The 18,005-nt window shown below is 40.9% G+C and overlaps 1 pseudogene; it reads right to left on the bottom strand.

Annotated features, from left to right (window-relative positions):
* Window positions 1–1,408: 1,408 nt before the first annotated feature.
* LOC126261467 (5S ribosomal RNA) lies at window positions 1,409–1,525 on the bottom strand (annotated as a pseudogene).
* Between the last annotated feature and the right edge of the window lie 16,480 nt (window positions 1,526–18,005).

Raw genomic sequence — 18,005 nt, 5'->3', positions numbered from 1 at the left:
TATTTTGAATGTGATATGTAAATTTCGTGACCGATCTCATGCAGGACGTAGAGCGACACAGTGTATGTTTCTTTCATGTTACTGCCGTCTATTGACCATTCCCTGTGGCCTCTGAAATTCTGCCCGGCAGCTGGGACCTTGGAAGGCAGTTGGCGGGTAATACGCGACTGCAACCGGAGACGCGGCGAGCGGACGCCGGCCACCTGCGACTCGGCGGCCGGCCCGCCGTATGCCCGGCACGTCGCCGGCGCTCGCCCGTCGCCTGGCAACGCGCACGGCGCAGGTGCGACCACACGCGGCCACCCCTGTGTTTACAGCCGGCGTCTGGCCAGCGGCGAGGGGGCACGGCGGATGCCGTAATCATCGTGTCTCTCGGTCGTGACGAGCTTACATAAACGCCGGTACTTTGATACCGCTCACTTCCGTTCTGACGGTTTGCTACCGATACGTACACTATCCGATCAAAAGTATCCGGACACCTATGTGTAATACGGTTGACCACCAGATGTCATGGGAGGTGAAGCCACCAGTACAAAAGGAAGCGGGGAGTACGAGGGGGTGTCAAAAAATAAACGGAATTATTAATTTAGTGGGAAATACGGCCCACCTTGATTCAAATTCCATTATAGACCTTCTAGTCCAGCCAAATAGCAGATATACCTTGCAAAAGGTGGGGTAGAAGAGTTTATTTTTTCAACTCGTTCATATGGTTGGAAAGATTAGAAAACCGAGTTTTGCCAACAAAATTTCGCTTGGGAAATCTTTCTGCAGTCAAAAAACTTGGAAAATTTCGGCCTTTTTTCAGTTTTTTCAAAATATCTCAGTTTTTTTACTCCTATCACTTTAACGTCTAGTTTCTTTTTTAAAGAGCACAAAATTCTCTACAAATTTGTTTCTTGCCATTATTTTCTACTCCCAATATCTAAGGCACTACAGCGCCTCAAAAAATACCAATTTTTCAAATTTTGAGCATAGTGGCAAGATACCTTATTTTTGAACACAATTTTTTCAGTTTCTGTTTGTGTAGTATAAATACATTATACATCATTTTATATGTTGGAATTTACCACCTCACTTTCAGGTATTCAATTTCTCTGTATGCAACATGAGGATTGCTTGGCACCCAATTATTGTGATTCTTACATCACTACCTGAAGTTCACTATGGGTCACCTCAGCCCTGGTATTTGTAAAACTATAAATAAAAGCACTCCGTCTTCAGGCCACAAGTGGTCCATCGGGACCATCCGACCGCCGTATCATCCTCAGTTGAGGATGCAGATAGGAGGGGCGTGTGGTCAGCACACCGCTCTCCCGGTCGTTATGATGGTTTTCTTTGACCGGAGCCGCTACTATTCGGTCGAGTAGCTCCTCAATTGTCATCACGAGGCTGAGTGCACCCCGAAAAATGGCAACAGCGCATGGCGGCTGGACGGTAACCCATCCAAGTGCCGACCACGTCCGACAGCGCTTAACTTCGGTGATCTCACGGGAACCGGTGTATCCACTGCGGCAAGGCCGTTGCCAAAACTATAAATATAAAAATACATCATTAAGAGACATAGACACATACACACACACACACACACAAACACACACACACACACACACACACACACACACACACACACACACACACACAAGCATACACACGCACACAAAGTAAATTGTTTCAGGAAACTGTACTATTATTAGCTGCAATAGGCAACCTAATTATGTAGGTAATTATTCTTGTGCATAAAAGCCACACAGTTGACATTAAAAATAAGCAGCTTTATTACAATTAAAATTCATTGTCAGTTACTAAAAATGTTGACAGTTCTGGGTGTGTAATACTTGTAATATCGCACTTTAGCGCACTTGAGACAGGTATGAGCATCACTTCCAACCTTTTGGTGGGCCAGGTTCCTCAGTGTCACCAGAAATACCTTGAGTTACGGATTCAGGGTCTGTACATAGAGCTGATCCCAGATTGACCTCTTCTTTAAACAGCGAGTCAGCCTCAGCAAGTTCGTTGATTTCGTCAGCGGTTTCCTCAACATCCTCCATAACATCTTCCTCACTGCCTTCATATAAAAATTTTGGCACGTTTTCACAGTTGACCCCAATACATTTCTTGCAAATTGAAGAACATTTCAAACCCGCTTTTCTGCAGGAGCACGCTCCGCCACAGTTCAGCTTGCATGAGCATGAAAAAATGTGAGGAAGTACTTCAGGTGCTGCATCTTGGCTCATTATAACGGGTATTGGACCGTGGTCACTGTGATTCCAGCCCCATTTCTCAGGAGGTTTCCAGTTTCCCATCCAACTTTGGTCTTGTTGGTAAGTCCGCAACGAATGATGTTGTGCAGCAAAATTCAGTTTGCTTTTTGTGGCAGACTTTGCGAATAGCTGGTACCGCAAATTGTCTAGTGTGTGGGAACTGCTGGCACCTCCACTATACAATGCGATAGTAACCTGTTCTCCTGCTTTTATTATTTCTTCACGGGTAGCATGTGGTTTATTGAACGGGCAAAGCGCTGAGGTTAGGTGTTCATTTTTCGCAACAATATTGCAGCACTTAATTTTTCCTTGACCAAAAAAAGCGGATGTTGTATCACATCCTCTAGAGGCGTGAGTGAACAGAATATATTCACTGTCAAACTTGTAAGATGCAGTGGAAAACCACTTGTCTTCTGCATTTCCTCTTCCTGGCTTTAAGAAAAATAGGTTTTCAATGCCTTGCCCCAAACTGGTCATGAACACAAGCAGGTCAACATCTTCTCCTACAATGACAACACTTCTAAAATTTTTGGTTCTTGAAATGGCAGATGTTACAATCATGTCAGGATCTTCTTGTGCCTTGTGCACTTCAATGCTACACTCCAGAAATTCCTTTTTAAGAAGTGTGATCAAACGCATCTTGTTTCGTTCGTTGTACAAGAACTTGTCCTGAGGGACTTGGTTCACCATCTCTGATTCAACCACAAAGTCAACCGAAGAATGATTTTTGGACCTACGAATCCTCTCAGCACTCTTTGTGCTACATTTGTCTCCCTCACATGGATACCCATCAAATACAATGCAATAGCAAATTGAGATCCAAATTGACGTTTCAGGTAAGAAACATAGCTTTGGGTTATTGGCTTGAAGCAAACATTTCGAGTCCAAGTCAATTTGCGGATAAGGTACCCTCCATCAATGACAACAAATTTACTCGGTCCACCTGACTTCACATCTTCCACTGGAACGAAGGCATTGTAGAATGAAGATTTTGTTCCTTTTCGCATGCCTTTTTCTGAGAATAGGGACATTGGGTAAGGAGCAAGTTCATATTTCAGAAAGGCGTTTAGCTCCTCTTCACTTTGTTTCATTAAACAAATCCTTTGGAAAAGAGTTAAATGATCAACAGGAGTAATTTTAGTGCTCCCAGCTTTTACAGAATTGAACGCAGAAAGGAGAGTCACAACTTTATCATCCAGAGTCACAACTTTATCATCCACAGCACCTCAACAACAGAGCAGTACGTCGAGTATATTTTACCGGCAGTTTTTTTTTACTTACGTGACAAGCCAGCTTGAACTTACATTTCAACAAGATAATGCCCGCCCACACAGGGCGAGAGTTTCTACTGCTTGCCTTCGTGCTTGTCAAACACTACCACGGCCAGGAAGGTAGGTAGATTTCTTTACAATTGAGAATGTTAGGAGTATGGAGTATTATGGGCATGACCCTCCAGACGACTAAGGATTTTGCAGATCTAACAAGCCAACTGGGCAGAATTTGGCACCATATCCCTCAGGATATCCGACAATTTTTCTGAAATTATAATCATTGGTTCATCTGTACATGTACATCATGTACACAAATTTACGTCACATTGAGATAAATTCTTAGTGGTGCGTCTTTTTTCTGTCTTATATAGAGTTTATCATAGTATATATTAGGGTTGAACAAAAATAAAGCGAGTCCTTAGCTTTTCTAAATTACTGAAGTTGGGAAAGCCTGCAGAAAAATTTTAGTTCCGTCATACTCAACGAAACCCAGACTCAAAGCCACCAAGTTTACACGAGATTAAAGAGTTTATACTACACAAATAGAAACTAAAATAACAGTGTTCAAAAATTAGGTAATTTGCCACTTTGCTCGAAATTTGAAAAATTGATATTTTTTGACGCGCTGTAGAGCCTTAGGTACTGGGAGTAGAAAAAAATGGTTAGAATCAAATTTGTAGAGAATTTTGTGCTCTTTAAAAAAGAAAATAGACGTCAAAGCGATAGGAGCAAATGAAACTGAGATATTTTGAAAAAAACTGAAAAAAGTCCGAAATTTTCGAAGTTTTTTGACTGCAGAAAGTTTTCCCAAGAGAAATTTTGTTGGCAAAAAATGGTTTTGTAACCTTTTCAACAATATGAACGAGTTAAAAAAAAATCTTCTACCCCACCTTTTGCAAGGTACAGGCTTTGTTTTCTGACAGTTTCACTGGACTATACTAGTGAACTCCCTTGGACACAATACAACGATTCTGGCGTTCATTCCAATGTTCAGAACACTCCCTGAAGACCCTTTTTGATTCAGTACACCCGAAATTTGACTTTTTAGGTCTCGATCACTCTGAAAATAACGACCTTGATTCTCTTTTTTCACAGCAGGAGGTAGGTGGAAGTCACACGGCGCTAGATCCGGTGAATAACGTGGCTGCGGTATCACCTCTGTGCCTAATTCAGTGATTGTTTCATGAGTCTTGACGGCACGATGGGCCGGTGCATTATCCCAACGAAGGATCCATCCCATCTGAGCAAGATGTGGCCTTTTCCTTTCAGTTTTCCTCCTTAATTGCACCTTCAATATGTCACAATAGTAATTCACAGTAACAGCACGTTGCTCAACCAACACATGATCGTACACAACGCCTTTCTTATCGAAGAAGACAAGACGCATGTCTTTTCCTGTATTTGGCTGAACTTAGGCCTTTTTGGGGCTTGGACTTGAAGGATGTTCCATTGGCCTCAGTCCTGTTTTGTCTCTGGGCCATAATGATGAAACCAGGATTCGTGACATGTGATGACTTTGTCCAAGAAACCTGGTTCTCGCTGAAGCCTCCTCTTCCACAGTTGACACGCCGCCACACGGTGATCTTTCTGTCACCAGTCACACGAGGCACCCACTTTTCTACAACTTCTCTAAACCCTTGAATATTTCGTACAATGTCTTCAGCTGATCCGCAGGATGTACTCATAATCTTTGGAATCTTTCCAGAATGAGATTTTCACTCTGCAGCGGAGTGTGCGCTGATATGAAACTTCCTGGCAGGTTAAAACTGTGTGCCGGACCGAGACTCGAACTCGGGACCTTTGCCTTCCGCGGGAAAGTGTTCTACCATCTGAGCTACCCAAGCACGACTCACAGTTTTAATCTGCCAGGAAGTTTCATATCAGCGCACACTCCGCTGCAGAGTGAAAATCTCATTCTGGAAACATCCCCCAGGCTGTGACTAAGCCATGACTCCGCAATATCCTTTCTTTCAGGAGTGCTAGTTCTGCATGGTTCGTAGGAGAGCATTTGTAAAGTTTGGAAGGTAGGAGGCGAGGTACTGGCAGAAGTAAAGCTGTGAGAACGGGGCGTGAGTCGTGCTTGGGTAGCTCAGATGGTAGAGCACTTGCCCGAGAAAGGCAAAGGTCTCGAATTCGAGTCTCGTTCCGGCACACAGTTTTAATCTACCAGGAAGTTTCTTTGCAATTTTTGTTAACGATAAACGACGGCTTTCCCGCAACATGACATCAATAGTGTTGACATTGGTTTCAGTCTTTGTAGTTGAGGGCCTTCCGGGGCGTAGAGCGAGCATCCGCAGTCATTTTCAACCTCCCGAAATCGTTTATCCCACTCAAAAACTTGTGTTTTCCCCATGGCTTGCTCTTTGTAGGCTTGCTGCAGTATTTTCAATGTTTGTTATGGATTTTTTTTTTTTTCAAGATGAACATAATATCTAATTAACGCGCTGCTGCAACTTGGATCCATACCGCGTACAGTAAACAGGCCCTGACACTTTCCCTTCTTCCCTCCAACTGTGTACGTCCAGTAGACTGATGCATATGGTTTTACGCCACTCCAGGTCACACCTCTACGGTACTGCCAACACCAGCCTCAAGTGCCAGGGCATTAAAATGCGAAAAAATAATTCCGCTTATCTTTCGACACCCCGTCGTACTGTGTTGTCGGTAGAGAACCAGTAATAGGAGGATGGGTCGGCGAGAAGAGGACATTGTTGTCGGTCGTGAACTAGCCACTGGATGTCACCTGAGCAACAGATCCATCTGGGACATTTCAGCTCTTCTAAAGCTGTCAAAGTCGAGTGAGACTGAGGCTCTGAAGTGCAAGCGCGAAAGAGCAACCACATTTAAACCAAGACAAGGCAGGCTTAATGTACTGATGCACAGGGACCAGCGGGCATTGCGGGTGGCGGTTGCAAAGAATATCATCAAATTAGCAGAAGTTGCACACTGCTCACAACAGTCCAATCACCACAACGACTGCCGTGGGGTGTTAAAACGCATGTGTTACGGTGGTCGAGCAGCTCCTTATAAGGCAAACATTTCTGTAGTAGAGTTGCGCTCTACCAAAACTACGGTTCGAGAATTACCAGTACTACTGGTAGACTCGGTAGGGAAAGAAACCTAAATGAATGTGTAAGAAAGAAACTGGGAGCCGATAACTGCTCTTTGTTTCTCTGATAGTTTGGTTGCTTGTTTTGCATACAGTTAGCACCGCGCATCGTTCAGTATTAGTCCAGTGTGTATTTTATATCCTTACAGAATATAAGTTGCATTTTGCAAGGAATAAAAATTATTTGATCGTGTAAATTCTGCGCTTTTACGTAACCAAAGTAATTACTTTTGATGAATGTACAGTTAACATGCGAAAAAATTTAAAAAATCTATTAATTACTATTGTCATTTTGTACTCGATAGAACGTTCTGCATCATGATCAGAGGCAAGAGTCTCCTTTTTGGCTCCTACAAACTGCCACTGACAACCCCTACAACAAAACAGGAAAAAATCACACAAAAACACAGTACTTAAATTTCCGGGGAAACAAATGGAACTTATTGGCTTCAGTTAAACCTACCCAAGACCGTTACTTTCAGTCGACACCACCTCCAGCTAGCTAGCGGCTCCACGCTCTGGTATGAGGCCTCTTGCCATGGATTGATACTCGCCCAGAAAAGTAGGAAACTGCGTGCAGCCAATCAAACTTCCTAGCCGCATACAGGGAGTTCCATCGGCCAGTTCCTGCTCCCGGTAGCAGCCCTGCTGTAAGATGCTGCTTCCCTATAAGACGTTCAGGTGCAGTAAAACACCTACAAACCTGGAAAATCACAATCCTTAAGACAGCCAAGCAAACTTTAACCACAACCATTTTAGAAGGAGTGTAATCCATTTGAGAAACATCAGCCCTTCTTCTCCACGGTGAACTAAAACCACATTCCATTTCCCCAAGTACTGGAACCAGGTCCTGGCGTCAACTACAGCGCCGCCAGCAAATGATAGTGTCACATGGAGGGAGGGTATGTCACCTTTTATAGTCATTCGCCCATCGGAGGGAATGTTATGCTCGTTGAAATCCCTGAATCTGTATGAGAGGAGCAGGTATTTGCCGATCGCAAGTTTCATTCTCTCCCTTCCCATTTCCACGCAGTTATCATCAATGCAGACCCAACGCCACATTTGACACCCTATGATCTGTGCCCTAGACACTTACGCTTACGATGCAACATTCATAATTCTCGAAGTACAATGGCTAATATGCGTGAAGAATGACCTTTTCGACTGTAGAGTCCCAGTCAACAACGCCACAAGTATTTACGCGATTTTACTGTCCCAGTGTACTACCGGCGCTGCGGCATATTATTATTACAGACAGCACACCACAGTGCATCGTTTTGATTATCTATTCACAGACAGTTCTCCCGTAATGAATATAGCACCTATCGAGAAAGGAAATCACACGCCTGAAACGAGTGAGCTGACGTAAGTATTCCAATGTGGTGATGCAGAGAGACTTTTACTCATTTTGTTGTGCTTAAATTACTTCAAGTAAAACATGACATAAATGCCTTTGTGACATTTCGTTTACACAGACATGATAGTAAGATCAACAGTACCATTATAGACTGCTGGAACGTACTGCATTAGGTGCAGATGCAACGAAGTGTCCACAGGCAAGAAATGTCGGACAGCTGAAAAAAGCACTTAAAAGAGCTTGAAAGACACCAGTGCCTCAAGCAAATCGTAACTTCAGCCGTAAGTGAACAGAATGAAAACTGCGGTCAAGATATACAGACACTGCTATCTTTCGCAGTGTAGCAAAAGTAGAGAATCTTCATAAATAAAAAGTCAGAAAAGCAATCGAAACTAATTAACGCCCGAACAACTTAAGTTCTTAAATAAAGGAAAAAAGTCTTGCTAGCCTATTTAACATTACTAACACGTTAACGTAATGTTAAATAGGCTAGCAAGACTTTTTTCCTTTATTTAAGAACTTAAGTTGTTCGGGCGTTAATTAGTTTCGATTGCTTTTCTGACTTTTTATTTATGAACATTACTAACACGTTAACGGGGGGTAAGGTGTGGGATGCGTCACCAATAGCCTCTCCCACACAAATGTCAACCTCTCCGGCACGTGGTATCCCCTGCTACGCTAACGAGGCTCTGGCGACCGAGTTTCTCCCGGGATAAGGAGAACCCTCTACTAAGTCAACGACCTTCTAGAGGGCGGATGAGCTGGTAGAGCAAGGGCACCCTCTTGTCCTTGGAGCGAGAAATCACTCCTAAAGACGGAAGAATCACCAAGGGTGGTCAACGGCATAGGATGCTGAAGGCAACGGGAAACCACAGCATTAAAGATCCAATGGATATCCCCAGGAAAACTCATCATGGCAGAGTTCAATGTCAAATTATCCGGAGTTTCAACTCCCCCACTCGGATCTCCGGGGGGGAGAGCCTTGAACAATGCCACAAGTAAATACAAAAATAATGCAACAATAGCAACTTGGAATGTAAGATCATTATACCAACCAGGCAAAGTAAATAATGTTATACAAGAAATGAAACGTCTAAAAATTAATATTTTGGGTGTAAGTGAAACAAGATGGCCTGACTCAGGAGAAATGACCATTGACAACATGAAAGTATATTACTCGGGAAATTCTGATAGCCAGCACAGGAATGGGGTAGGAATAATTTTAGATGAGTATGCTAGTAAATCTGTCAAAAGCATTTTACCAATCTCAGATAGAGTAATCAGTCTACATTTACAAACGAAACAAACAAATATTAATTTAATCCAAATCTATGCTCCAACAGCCGACAAAGACCAAGAAGAAATAGGAAAATTTTATGAAGAATTAACACAAGCAATAGGAACCTCAAAAAGCAGAGACATTATTATCATCATGGGAGATTTTAATGCCAAAATAGGTGAAGGAAGTGAAGGTGATCTTATTGGACCTTTTGGTTTAGGAACAAGAAATGAAAGAGGAGATTTGCTGTCACAATTTTGCCAGGAAAACAATCTGTCTATTACAAACACATTTTTTAAACTCCCTAAACGAAGACTTTATACTTGGAAATCACCAAGAGACTGTAATGAAGAAGTTTGCAGAAATCAAATTGATTTCATACTTATAAACAAGAGGTACAAAAATTCTATTCATGGTGTGAAAACATATCCGGGAGCTGATATATTTTCTGATCATAACCTTTTAGTAGCAAAGTTCCATGTGAAACTGAAAGCCATACAAAAGAAACAAAAGAAGGACTATATAAATACAACTATTCTAAGAGACCCCTTGACTAAACAAAAGACTTCTGATGAGATTAATAAGGAATTAGTTAGGATAAAGAATAATCAAACAGAAGATATTGATGGCAAATGGGAACTTATAAAAGACACATTAAATAATGCATGTAAAAACATAATGGTGACCAAACACGACAACATGAAAAAGAAGTGGATGACAGAGAAGATATTACAATTGATGGAACAAAGAAGAATACTTAAAAATAGAGATGAAAGTGAGTATAAAAGATTACATGCAGAAATACGAAAAGAAACACGGCGAGCAAAAGAAGAATGGTACAAGGAACAATGCTCTGAAATTGAGAGTTATGAAACAAGACATGATAGTTTCAACTTACACAAAAAAGTTAAAGATTTAGCTGGACTTAATAAAAAGAAAAGTACAAGTTTATTGTTAGATAAAAATGACAAAATAATTCCTGATGTTAAAGGTAAACTGGACAGGTGGACAGAATATGTCAAAGAACTATTTGAAGACACAAGAAAAGATCAAAAATTTTATGATAACATGATTGGAGAACGAGGACCAAGCATATCGAAAGAAGAAATATTACATGTTATCAACAAATCGAAGACAGGAAAAGCCCCTGGACCGGATAAGATACCAAATGACATCCTGAAACTCATAGGAATAGACCATATAGATATATTTGTACAATTGTTTAATGATATTTATAATTCGGGAATTATTCCTAGGGATTGGTTGACATCTACCTTTGTTACATTACCCAAAAAGGCTAATGCCAAAACTTGTAATGATCACCGTACAATAAGCTTAATGAGTCACACCTTAAAGATATTTCTAAAAGTTATAACCAACGAATATACAAAAAAGTAGAAGAAGGTATAAGTGAAACACAATTCGGTTTTAGAAGTTCCCTCGGTACAAGAGAAGCATTGTTTGCTTTTAACATATTAGCGCAACGATGTATGGAGGTTAACCAGCCACTATATGTGTGCTTTCTGGATTATAATAAAGCATTTGACAAAGTTCGTCATGATCATCTCATAGAATTGTTAGAAAAGAAAACACTTGATAAGAAAGACATCCGCATTATATACAACCTCTACTACAATCAAACCGCAACCGTGAAGGTAGAAAATGAATTATCGAATGATATAGAAATAAAGAGGGGTGTGAGACAAGGTTGCGTTCTCTCACCCTTATTGTTTAATATGTATTCAGAAGACATAATCCAGGCAGCTCTATCAGATGAAATAGCTGGCATTAAAGTGAATGGGCTAAACATTAACAATGTTAGGTTTGCTGATGACACTGTACTACTAGCTGGAAACCTCAAAGATCTACAATTACTTCTTGACAAAGTCGCAGAAAAAAGTGAAGAATTTGGCTTGACTCTTAACGTAAGCAAGACTAAGTTCATGGTGATATCTAAAACACACCAACAAGAAAATCTTACAAGCAATAGGGAAAGAGTCGATCAAGTACGTAAATTTAAATATCTCGGAACAATTGTAAATGAGGAGATTGAAAGCTCAGAAGAAATTAAATCGAGAATAGGACAGGCCAGAAGTATCTTTAATAAGATGAAAAATGCATTCTGTTCGAGAGACATTTGTTTAAACACAAAAATGAGGTTGCTAAGATGCTATGTATTCTCAAAATTATTATACGGAATGGAAGCGTGGACATTGAAAAAGAAGGACATGAACAGTTTAGAAGCTTTTGAACTGTGGGCATATAGAAAAATACTTAGAATTAGTTGGGTGTCGAGGATTGCTAATCAAGATGTCCTAAGAAGAATGGGAAAGGAAAAAGAATTAATTAAAACTATTAAAGTAAGGAAGCTACAATATTTAGGCCATGTTATTAGGGGAGTAAATTACAAAATATTGCGAATAATACTAGAAGGGAAAATTTGTGGGAAGAGAACGAGGGGTAGAAGACGGACATCCTGGATTGACAATCTAAAAAATTGGTACAACTGTTCAACGTCAGAACTCCTTAGATCGGCCAAATCAAGATCAGAAATTGCCATGATGACAGCCAACCTTCTTAGAGGAGACGGCACATGAAGAAGAAGAAGAACACGTTAACATTAAGCGTGAAACATGAGGTGAGATTGTTGTACGTTATCTGGTCAGTGTTTTAATCCAGAGACCGATATTAGAAACACGTGAAGGAAAACGCACTAGAAACAACCGTAAGTAGTCTCCGGCATGTTCTATTGTTTTTATTGTTGAGAGAAATGATATTATGTGTTGTGGAGCAATTGTAAATGTTTTGAGTTCTACATATTTAAGTGCTGTACAATATTTTATAAAGCTATTTGGAAGATACTGTTAATTTTTCAGTTGCAGAATTTTATGCCAAATAAAATTCTATGTGAAACTTCCTGGCAGATTAAAACTGTGTGCCATACCGAGACTCGCACTCGGGACCTTTTGCCTTTCGCGGGCACTTGCTCTACCAACTGAGCTACCCAAGCACGACTGTGGCGCCGTCCACACAGCTTTACTTCTGCCAGAGTGAAAATCTCATTCTGGAAACATCCCCCAGGCTGTGGCTAACCCATGTTTCCGGAATATCCTTTCTTTCAGGAGTGCTAGTTCTGCAAGGTTCGCAGGAGAGCTTCTGTAAAGTTTGGAAGGTTGGAGACGAGGTACTGGCGGAAGTAAAGCTGTGAGGACGAGGCGTGAGTCGGTCTTGGGTAGCTCAGTTGGTAAAGAACTTGCCCGCGAAAGGCAAAAGGTCCCGAGTGCGAGTCTCGGTATGGCACACAGTTTTAATCTGCCAGGAAGTTTCATATCAGCGCACACTCCGCTGCAGAGTGAAAATCTCATTCTGAAAATTCTATGTATCTTTAATATCAGTCGTATGACATGTGGGCGGTTAAGCCATACTTCGTTGTTCGTGTAGCATCTTATAGCTTGGAACGGGGTAAGATATTTCAACCAAGCAACATGTCATATTTGCAAATGAATTGCTTGTCTTGAAAAGGAAAATTTGTGCTGATTTCCAGCAGCTTCTATTTCAAAATGCATTTAAATTGTAACTGGTTTTTGACAGTACTACTTAATTTTCTGTCACTAATTGACTATTGGTATATAGTACAGTAATAATGTAATGTATTAAATACAGTACTGACAAGATTTTCTCGATTGCAGCATTTTTAAATTTCGGTATGATAGTTGTTCCTAGGTACCATGTTATATGAGACCTGAGTTTCTCCTGGCGTATACAACTTTCAAATAACTTCCGGGAATTCAGCCAGGTAACACTTTCAGCGACCGCCGATATTTCGGCGGGAGAACACCCCGCCATTTTCAAGGCAAACTGCAACGGACAGGCGGCGTGCATGCAAATTTAATACCTCGGTTCTGCGACAGAAGCAGGAAAGATAACACACACACTGAACACTAGTGCCACCAAAGATGACCAAAGTCAGAGCTATCGATAGTGAGACTATGAATTCACAGGTGAGGCAGCATTGACTCTGTTCCTCTGTTTTTTGACAAGGGAGAGAGCCGGATTCCAAACAGAGTTTAAACAGAAACCTCCATCCCTGTTAACGAGGTTGCTCGCTAGTTTAATCTCAACTGCCTCCTTAATGACACTGTCCCAATAGCTGGACGTGCATGCCAATATCTCGGTGTTATTATATAACATGGGGTGACCAGTATCCAAGCAATGTTCGGCAATAGCAGATCTATTTGGCTGCTGTAATCGTGTGTGCCGTTTATGCTCAGTACATCTGTCCTCCACGGTCCTGATAGTTTGACCAATATATGCCATACCGCAGCTACAGGGAATACGATACACACCTGCCTTACGCAATCCAAGATCATCCTTAACGGAACTCAAAAGTGCTCTAATTTTAGATGGAGGTCGGAAAACACATTTCACATCGTATTTCCGTAAAATACGACCGATCTTATTGGACGTGTTTCCTACGTAAGGCAAAAAGGCAGTAGACTTAGGTGTTGACTCAGAATTATCATCAATCACCCGATGTACAGTTGGTCGATAGCGCAACGCACGTTCAATCTGTCTATCACTATAACCATTTTGACGAAATGTAACTTCAAGATGGGACAGCTCAGCTGGCAAAGTCTCAGCGTCAGAAACGACATGTGCCCTGTGTACCAAGGTACGAAGTACCCCTTCACGCTGAGCCGAATGGTGACAACTATTAGCTTGTAAGTACAAATCGGTGTGAGTACGTTTCCTGTAGACTGCATGTCCCAATGATCCATCATCCTTCCTCCTAACCAACACGTCGAGAAAGGGAAGGCAACCATCCTCTTCCACCTCCATCGTAAAACGAATGTTCGGGTGGATCGAGTTCAGATGTTCTAGAAAGACATTCAAATTTTCTTTAGATACGTTGACGATACCTTCGTTGTTTGGCCTCACGGTAGGGAAAATTTGAATGTCTTTCTAGAACATCTGAACTCGATCCACCCGAACATTCGTTTTACGATGGAGGTGGAAGAGGATGGTTGCCTTCCCTTTCTCGACGTGTTGGTTAGGAGGAAGGATGATGGATCATTGGGACATGCAGTCTACAGGAAACGTACTCACACCGATTTGTACTTACAAGCTAATAGTTGTCACCATTCGGCTCAGCGTGAAGGGGTACTTCGTACCTTGGTACACAGGGCACATGTCGTTTCTGACGCTGAGACTTTGCCAGCTGAGCTGTCCCATCTTGAAGTTACATTTCGTCAAAATGGTTATAGTGATAGACAGATTGAACGTGCGTTGCGCTATCGACCAACTGTACATCGGGTGATTGATGATAATTCTGAGTCAACACCTAAGTCTACTGCCTTTTTGCCTTACGTAGGAAACACGTCCAATAAGATCGGTCGTATTTTACGGAAATACGATGTGAAATGTGTTTTCCGACCTCCATCTAAAATTAGAGCACTTTTGAGTTCCGTTAAGGATGATCTTGGATTGCGTAAGGCAGGTGTGTATCGTATTCCCTGTAGCTGCGGTATGGCATATATTGGTCAAACTATCAGGACCGTGGAGGACAGATGTACTGAGCATAAACGGCACACACGATTACAGCAGCCAAATAGATCTGCTATTGCCGAACATTGCTTGGATACTGGTCACCCCATGTTATATAATAACACCGAGATATTGGCATGCACGTCCAGCTATTGGGACAGTGTCATTAAGGAGGCAGTTGAGATTAAATTAGCGAGCAACCTCGTTAACAGGGATGGAGGTTTCTGTTTAAACTCTGTTTGGAATCCGGCTCTCTCCCTTGTCAAAAAACAGAGGAACAGAGTCAATGCTGCCTCACCTGTGAATTCATAGTCTCACTATCGATAGCTCTGACTTTGGTCATCTTTGGTGGCACTAGTGTTCAGTGTGTGTGTTATCTTTCCTGCTTCTGTCGCAGAACCGAGGTATTAAATTTGCATGCACGCCGCCTGTCCGTTGCAGTTTGCCTTGAAAATGGCGGGGTGTTCTCCCGCCGAAATATCGGCGGTCGCTGAAAGTGTTACCTGGCTGAATTCCCGGAAGTTATTTGAAAATACCATGTTATACTTTGTAACATTTGTTTTTTAGATTAGGAAATACATTATTTTTCCGGATCAATTTTTAACTTCAGAAAACGACTGCAGCATGCAAAAATTGAATACTATCATTTAAAAATGGAGAAAGAAAATATGCTAAACTTCTATTACAAGACGGTTACGTCAGAAAAGTGTTTCAATGTGCAACTCCCTACCCTAATGTCAAAAAACTTCCCGTTACCAAATAACTCACTGTTCTTTTTCATAGAAACGTAAGCAGTTATAGGAGAAAAAGGTGAAAAAATCTTTTAAAAGCATATGTTTGGCTTTCATTACTAATTGTAACTAATCAAATACCTATAAAGGTAAAGAGGGCTAGGTGTGTTCTCTCATTTGTATTTTGTTACATACAGGTAGTGCATGTATCTGATGCTCCACCAACGATAAGAACTCTTATCCGCTCTAAATCGATTTTATGATTTTCACGCTCAAAATAACTATTTGCTGTTCATGTGAAGCTACATTGGCATATTACAGACGAAAACTAAAGCCAAATCTATCGCTGACACACGAAGTTTAGCATTACAAGCACCACTCTGCCTATTCATTGCCACAGTTCACTGCCCATTACTAACTACTATAATTAATTTTGGAAGGAGACTTTTATGACAGCTATGAGACAATAAAGTGAAACGCCATCTTCGAGAAATAACAGACAGAAAAACGGATCAATCCCAGACGTCAAAACAGCAAAGAAGTCAAATTTGAATAAGAATACCTGGTAAGTTATAGAGTGAACTTATTGTAAAAGCCAAATGAGAACCTGGCAACAAATGTGTCTAAAAGTCGAGACAGCTAGACACTGATTTTGGCATGCTTTAAACTTTATAATAAATAGTAACTACTTCCTAATGTTATGACATTTACATAATTAATTTTCTCATAATACAGGCAATAAATGAAACAAAAGTATTGAGTATAAAATATATTTTGGTGTTTTTCGCAGCTCAATATGGTACGATAAATTATGACTAAAGATAAAACAATACATTTTCCCCCAAAAAAGCATTTTGTCTAGTTAGTTGGTTATTGTAAACTCGAATACTTTAAAATATCTTTCTTTGGAAGTCGTCGGAAGGAACGTCAGAAGAAAATAATGATTGAATTGACAGTATGACGCCAAACTTTGAAAAGGTAAACTGAAAAATCACTCTACGAGAAAAACAATCTATGCAGACATCCTCAACAGACACTCTTTCTTACACGGAATGTAAGTTTTGTTTCGTTGCGGTGTTATACACAGAAATGCTTTTGTATAAAGTCTTAGAAATGTTTATATTCTTACGTGCGTTGGCAGACAGCTTTCTGCATCTTGAAAGTTGATAAATAAATCCTTTCAGATACAGGATTTCGTGCAGTTTTCATATGAATTTGCGAGAGCGCGGCATGTATTAAATCCACTAAATGATTTACGAGACCATGTCTGTATCCTGCAAGCCCCTTCACGGAGTCAGTACCCAATTTCCTCCTCAACGGCTTTCCCTAAAGAAGGCTTTCTATATTCATGTCTCAAGATATTCATCAAGAATCGCATTTTCTTTCTGCGCCCCACGAAATAGGGCGCCGCGTAAGACTGCTCCGGACAGATTATAATCAAACTCATTTGAGCCTGCATACGGTGTATCGTGATACGAGGCTCCTAAAAACTAAAATTATAATGGCAAAGCCTTATACAATCAAACCAAAAGAAAGTTCACTGTGTTGTATTTAAGAACCACTGCTATCTCCTAGTTGCAAGTTCTGTGCTGCAACCAAATTGTATTCTACCCAGCAAAAGGGGTCACTGCCTTCTAAAACATAGCCTTCTTGACGTTCCTAGGTACACTTTTCAGAAGTCAACGTCTAATACGTTTCAAGCGATTGACAGTTCGCAATTCAAAGTTAAATATATGTGGTATCACACAGTATGACACACACGTAGTATATGAACTCAACCAAAAAATTAAAATACAAATACAAGACATATATAACATGTCCCACATATCCAGTCTGCAGGAAATCTCACAAGCCCCAAATTCATAAAAACTCACACTGTACTCGTACATTCACAATGACAACACCACACAGAAACGAAGTAAACTGTATACATCATGACATACAAGCATTAATTAACATACAGATCGCAAACATACTGAAGCCTCCATATAGTATATAAAACAGTGCAAACCGATCAAACAAACTTAGGCCAACTAATAACTAAGAGGTAAAAATTCCTGGGCTCAGGAATATACAAATTAGAATGACAAAGCTGTGACGTAATATTCGTAGGAATGGCGTGTACGAATTTTAAGACACCCTGGAAAGAACACGTCAGGTGTCGGAAGTACTAAACTAGCCACTGCTAATTCTCAGAGTACTTAAAGCACCAGAACCATCATCCTGCCAAGTTAGAACAAGATATGTAGATTATCGGGATGAATAATCGCAACAACCATATCCACAAATTCACTGCAGAGGATGAGCAGGTGATAACCGACCACACACATACCAACACCAATTCTCTGATGAGCTTAATAAAGGAAATAGTAAGATATAAAAAGCTAGAATAAATGTAAATTTCCATGCGCATACACACGCAGATTACGTGATGAACGGTTAATCCGTGCTGC

Source organism: Schistocerca nitens, chromosome 5 (genome assembly GCF_023898315.1).
Source record: "Schistocerca nitens isolate TAMUIC-IGC-003100 chromosome 5, iqSchNite1.1, whole genome shotgun sequence".
Taxonomy (NCBI): Eukaryota; Metazoa; Arthropoda; class Insecta; order Orthoptera; family Acrididae; genus Schistocerca; species Schistocerca nitens.
Note: the sequence above shows the minus strand (reverse complement) of the source record. Positions and strands in the feature narration are given on the sequence as shown.